Here is a 7,193-nt window from a genome sequence, read left to right on the forward strand (position 1 = left end):
TGAATGAAAGGAGTGGGCTCTGCAGTGTGAGTGAGCACTGAGCCCAGTCTTTTTTTTTTCCTTTCTTGGCTGGTGCTTGGAGCTTATCAGATTCAGCTTAGTGAAGTGTGACTGTGACTTGTGGGAGGAGCAGTGAGGTGAGAGGTAGATGTGGACTGTTAGTAAATGCAGTGAGCACTGGAGAAATGGTGCAGACAAGCACAGGACAGGGTGGATGGGAAAAGAAAAAAAAAAGGGATTCCTATTGCTAACCCTTCAGTGCCCCCAGACTGCAAGCATTAGTGTTACACCATCCTTCAGTGCTGGGGTCAGGATGTGAGTTACCTTAGTCCCAAATAAAGATATAGTTTACTGACCTCATGCATGGCACATACTGTATATAGTGTGTATAGGAGGATGGACTCAGCAGATTGGTATCATAGTATTAGTCAGGACTGAGGAGGATTCAGGACAGGGACGAGGATGGATCAGTTGCTGCTGAGGGTAGGGTAATAATATAAAGTGACTAGATTGTGGCCCGATTCTAACGCATTGGGTATTCTAGAATATGCATGTCCCCGTAGTATATGGACAATGATAATTCCAGAATTTGCGGCAGACTATGCCCGTCGCTGATTGGTCGAGGCAACCTTTATGACATCATCGTCGCCATGGCAACCATTATGACATCTACGTCGATACTGTGCCCATCACTGATTGGTCGAGGCGAATTCGCGGCAGACTGTGCCCGTCGCTGATTGGTCGAGGCAACCTTTATGACATCATCGTCGCCATGCTGTGCCCGTCACTGATTGGTCGAGGCCTGGCGGCCTCGACCAATCAGAGACGCGGGATTTCCAGGACAGACAGACAGACAGAAAAACCCTTAGACAATTATATATATAGATTTTAGGCAGAACCTATGGTGAGATCTAGTACAGCTCCAATCATATAAAGTTACGCTGGTTTCACACTTTAATATTTTGCAATCTGTGTGACAATGGCTGCACCCGGATCCGCTTACGTCTCCATTGCCTTTCAGTGGTGACAGATGGGACCTGCGTGTGCATCCAGCTGTCACCGTTTCCCACGGATCCGTGTGTCTGCATATTTTAACAGACGCACAAAAACGCAACTTGATGCAGTTTTGTGTTGTCTGAAAAACATGCAGGCACAGGGACACAGACGGATCCATGGCTGCACATCTGGAATTCCCATGGAGCACGGATCTAGGACACACATGGATCCATATGATTCCGTGTGCAGGGATCCGTTATGCGGGACTGAGCATGCTCAGAAGCAAGGGATGTGCTGTATGGGAAAGTGATTAAACTGTATGGGAACAGGATGCGGACATAATGTAAACTATACATGCTGTGCTGTCAGTGAACGGCCTCACTAGAAGGGCTTGTGCCCTATGCAGGGGTGGATTAAGGGTAGCCAGGGCCCCGGGCTGTTCAGACATTGTAGGCCCCCCCGGTAATGTGACGGGGGGGTCATGTGACGGGGGGGTCATGTGACGGGGAGGGTCATGTGACGGGGGAGGGGTCATGTGATGGGGGAGTGGGGGTCATGTGACCGGTGGGAGGGTCATGTGACAGGGGGGGTCATGTTATTCCTGAACCTGATTATTCAAGAAAAATAGTTGCTGTGTGAAACTATAACCTGTCAAACATCCATTGATGTGGTCAATTTACCCTTCAGTTAGGAAGAAAAACAAAACAAAAATAAAAACACTTTAAACCATAGTTTTGAACAGTCCAATTTTAATCTGTAAACAAGACTGTTGTAAATTTTCGCAAGTTTCTCATCTAAAGTGCAACGCAAAACAGTTGAAAAAACATTTAGGGTATGTTCACACAGGGCGTTTTTTCAGCCTTTTTTATGCAAATTTTTAGCTGCCTTTTATAATACCAGCAAAGTCTATGAGATTTCAGAAATGTAATACATACACATTGCTTTTCTGTGATCAGTAGTTTCTGCTTTGCTGCGTTTTTTGGATATAGAGCATGTTATTTCCTTCAAAGTTTTTGCTAAATTTTTTCACCCATTGACTAGAATGGGTATAGAAAAACACTCAGCAAAAAAGCAGGTATCATGATGTGCTGCTGAAAATCCAAGGACACTAGCATGTACAAAGAAAAAGAAAACGCACCAAAAACGCAACAAAAAAGAACCAAAAATGCACCTAAACCTGCGTTTTTGAGGCAACTTCTTTCCTGCCTATATGATCAGGTTTTCCTGCAGAAAAAAAAAAAACAGCAAAAAAAGCTCTGTGTGAACTAACTTACCCTTAAGTATCACATTTTCATTACAAATCAATACAGTCAAATCAATGACAAAAGTGTCAAATGCATAAATTATATAAATATTACTTATACACGCACATTTCAAAAGCTGCCTGAACCAGAAACTATAGATCAAAGTATCTTATCCAAAAATGTAAACTCAACCACAGCACCAATAGTTTCAGGCATATCAGTACTAAATGCTATATGTTAATTTAACCTTCAACCAAGGGGTGTTAATAGAGACTGGTCAACATCAAACACGGGGAAAAGGCGACACTCCAAGAGACCAATCCTAACCCGGAGACAACATGCAAGACAAATAGAAAACACTTCCAGATTAGGAAAACTTGCCTTTTCTATGTAATAGAATCCACGTTGCTGCGCAATGTAAAACTCATTGTTTTCTTATCTCCAGTCAAAAGAAAATTAGATGATGATGTAGGGTATTGAAGCCACAAAGGCTGACATTCTGGAATCAGCCTATAATATTTGGACCTGCTGGATAGACTCCTATCCGGATCCTCTTCAAAACCCCTCCTTAAATGTATCACTCTGAATGAGATACAGTATATGAAATGACAAGCTGTTATTTTTTATCTGAAGCATAAGCTCTCTGTCTATATCAAGTTATTTATGAGACAAGCTATAATACGGTACACAAAATATACCAACCACTAGATAGTGTTTGGTATAAGTTAAAGTAAATGACTAAGGCTATGTGCACACGTAGCGTCGGGACCCTGCGGGTTCTCCCGCAGCGGATTTGATAAATCTGCAGGGCAAAACCGCTGCGGTTATCCCTGCAGATTTATCACGGTTTGTCTTGCGGTTTCTGCTGCGGGTTTTACTCCTGCACTGGTTTTACTATTGATGCTGCATATGCAGCATCAATAGTAATGTTAAAAATAAAAAAAAAATGGTTATACTCACCCTCTGACGTCCCGATCTCCTCGGCGCTGCAGGCGGCGGTCCGATTCCAAAGATGCTGTGCGAGAAGGACCTTCGTGACGTCACAGTCATGTGACCACGACGTCACCGCAGGTCCTGCTCGCATAGCAAACCTGAGACCGGACGGCCACGTACAGCGCTGGGAGGTGAGTATATCATTATTTTTTATTTTAATTCTTTTTTTTTACCACAAATATGGTTCCCAGGACCTGGAGGAGAGTCCACCCCGGGTACCACCTGCACTTTATCCGCTTATTTCCCGCGTGGTGGGCACAGCCCCATGCGGGAAGTAAGCGAATAAATGCATTTCTATATGTGCAGAATGGCTGCGATTCTGCACAAAGAAGTGACATGCTGCGGGTTGTAAACCGCTGCATTTCTGCGCGTTTTTTCTCGCATGTGCACAGCGGTTTGCGGTTTCCCATTGGTTTACATGTTTACTGTAAACGCAATGGAAACTGCTGCGGACCCGCAGCATCAAAATAGGCCGCGGTTCCGCGGTAAAAACCGCAACGTGTGCACATAGCCTAAAAGTCTGATGAAAGACAGTATTCAAATATATTATCAGGATTTTTTTGCAAAAGTAAGCATCCCCTTCCATCCTTGTTATTTCTATAATTGGGTAATTTTACGCTTTGAATTTATGTCTCATCGGAATGTAAAACCCTAAATTAGACTTTTTTAAGCCAAAATTAACACATTTTTTTCCTGCATTTCTCTGCACTGTATTCATCAATTATTTGGGATACGTCAAGGGTTTTCAAAAGTTTGCATTCAATGCTTAAAAGAGAAAGGTGATTTAACCGTTCTTGGCCCATTTGGCTCCTAAGCTCATTTTTTATTCTTTTGAGTTTTGAAAAAGACCTTTCGCCAGTACAGTTTGACACCATCATACTCAAATATATACTGAGTATAATTTCAGTGTTACAAAATGTCTGAGTTAAATTATGTTCATGTAGAAGTAGAAACAAATTCAGTTCAGACAATTGGTTTTTTCCTGTCTTCTCTCTTACAAAGCAGGTGGATAAAAATGTTGAAAACTGAACTAACTCTGTTTCAGTTACACCTGGCATTAGGTCTTCTGGATATGAACGAACAAGAATGCTTCCAGCTTCTTTAATCTCTGATGGAGAAAGTTTTGACAAATGTGACAAAAAGCCAAATTTGAAGCAAACATCTGAATGTGCTCCAAGAAGTTGACTCAGGCCACTCATTAGGTTGTCGATGAGACCTATAAAAACTTCAATTTTGAACTTATCCCTTGGGGTTAAGACAAATGCTTCTGAGTTACCATCATCATAGCGCCGATTTCTCTGCCGAAATCGACGTACAGAAGAATTATACATATTATGGCCACAAATCTTGACAGCCTCATTTTCATATTTCTCAAATTCTTCTCTCAGACTCTTGACAAAGTCTAACAAAGACTGAAGTAAAGCCACAACAGTATTTAAATTTAAACCTGCCTCTTGTAGGGACAAATTGGTTTTATGAAACCGATCCAAAATTGTATGCCACACCACGAGAATAAAAGTAGAATCAAGTTCACTTAACTTCTCACCCAAAGCCTCAGCCTCATTTTTACATGAACTGAAGTCTGGATCTGTAGTCATACTGTGTAAAATATCACATATTGGCTGGTAACCTTTGTACAAAGCTAAAACTGCCTCATATCTTGCTGACCACCTTGTGGTAGAAAGCTGTTTCAAAACTGGTAGCCCAAGGGGTTTTAGTTTGTCTACCAGTACTCTCCATCTACCAGTAGATGCTGAAAAAAAGACAAATTTGTTCCAAAACATTGAAAAATCTGAAAATTTCTGGAATACTTTCAGCACAATTTTTCCCTACTAGGTTAAGGGAATGAATGTGGCATAAGGACATACATTCCTGACATATGTTTGGACACCATTGTATTTTCCACTCATATTGGCGGCATTATCATAAGACTGGCCACGGCAATCTTTAATCTCGATATCGTTTTTTGAAAGAATACCAACAATCAACTCAGCTATTTGTTTGCCAGTGTGACCAATACCAGGAATGAATTGTAAAAATCTTTCAACAGGTCCAGAAGGCAAAACATAATGGACTATAAACGTTAGTTGGTCACAGTTTGAAACATCTGGTGTAGAATCCACAGAGAGTGAGTAAAATTTAGCTTTCTTCAATTCCTGCACAATAAGTGATAGGACATTGGTTCCTAAAATCTGTATCAGTTCCTCACAGACAGTAGAAGACAAGTAAGACGTATGCCCCCTGCCTTTATTTGCATGTAGTTTTATATGTTCATCTAGGAATTCATCCACATTCGCCATTACTTCCATGAACCCAAGATAATTCCCATTGTGAGAAGAACCAATTGTTTCATTTTTCCCCCTGAAAGGCTGCCCTCTTTCAGCAAGGAACATTATAACTGAAAGGGATCTCTTTAACACTTTACGCCAGTATAGTTTTTCGCTTTCCATTTGCAAAAGCATCTGACTGTCTAACCGACATGTTGTCTGTTGTCTGCTCACTACTGACAGGACAGCTTGCTTGTGGTTCTCACTGCATTCATGCGTAACTAGCCTGTCCTCCCCATGTTTCCAGTCATTAAAACCATATGTAAATGCACAATGCTTGCTAGAAAACAGTTTACATGGAAAACAGAACAATTTGCCTTGAGATGGTGAATAGCATAGCCAATTTCGTGATGACATTTCATTAGTTTTGGGGTTTACATGTGTGAAGTATTTTTTACTACAGTACCTATGATAGTTAGCAGTGGTAAGCACAGCAGAGTTGAGGAAGTCTGCCTCAGAGTTTTGGAAAAAAGTAGCTCCTTTAGCAATACAATATTCTTGCATTTCTTTTGACATTTTTTCACCCCACAGCCCAATATCTGATGAACACTCGGAAACAGCTTCCACCACTTCCTGAGCATGCTCTAGTTCTTCAATTACGTTTTCTGGCTCGGCATCAGGTTTTTGGGGCAATATAATTAAAGAATGTGTCATCAGATGAGTGACATGGAGATGTATCTTTATCACAGCTTTTGTTATTGTCATCACTTTGACTTGGCCCATCAGATTCTGCAGATTTTCTTTTAAAGAAACTCTGTAACTTTGGAATTTTAGAAACCTCTTCATGTATTTGTTGAGTTCTCTGTCGCTGCTCTTTTCTTTTCTGAGCACCAGATTTTTGTAAAAAATGCATCTAGGGGCATAGGATGATACGGTGTAAGACAGAGAAAAATTGAATAATTTAGTAAACTAAAAATGGTTGCTGTGTCAGCCTGTGTGTGTGTTTTGTAAAGAACTTACAGTTTGGCTGGTACTTTCAAGAGGAAGCGCACAATGGTATGTACTTGAGTTTTGAATACCTACAAGAAAGGAAGAACTATAAGTTTCTAACAACTGTGTACACCTAATGCATTTGGTGTGTGTACCCGGGCAATTTACCCTGGACTGGCAGGGCTGTCACTAGAAATTTCAGGGCCCCATACTGGCTAAATTTTCCAGGCCCCCTTGAGACTTTACCCACGCTCCACCCCTTGTAATGTCCACAGTGCCACCGCTCTCTCTTGAAAAAACTCCACTTCTCACATTAACAGTTCCCATCACCAGATCATACATACATACATATAACCGGCAGCTTTTGTTTTGGCCAAAAGATTTTGTAAGACACCACCATAACACGGTAGACACTTTGGGCCGGGCCCAACTGTACTGTAACCTATTATATACTTGTTAAAATATGCAATACAATTTAGGTATATTTTGATTTATTTTTCAATTTTTAAAATGAACAATATCACATACAAGGAACAAATACCGCTACACCATGACCAGATGACATATTACAACCACAGTGATCAAATTATATCACATACAAGGAAAAAATACCGCTACACTATGTCAAGAGCACATATTACCACCACTTGGTGACCAAATAGCACATCCAAGGGACAAATACCACAACACCATTTCCAAACCA

The sequence above is a fragment of the Ranitomeya imitator genome, chromosome 2 (genome assembly GCF_032444005.1).
Source record: "Ranitomeya imitator isolate aRanImi1 chromosome 2, aRanImi1.pri, whole genome shotgun sequence".
In the NCBI taxonomy this organism is placed as follows: domain Eukaryota; kingdom Metazoa; phylum Chordata; class Amphibia; order Anura; family Dendrobatidae; genus Ranitomeya; species Ranitomeya imitator.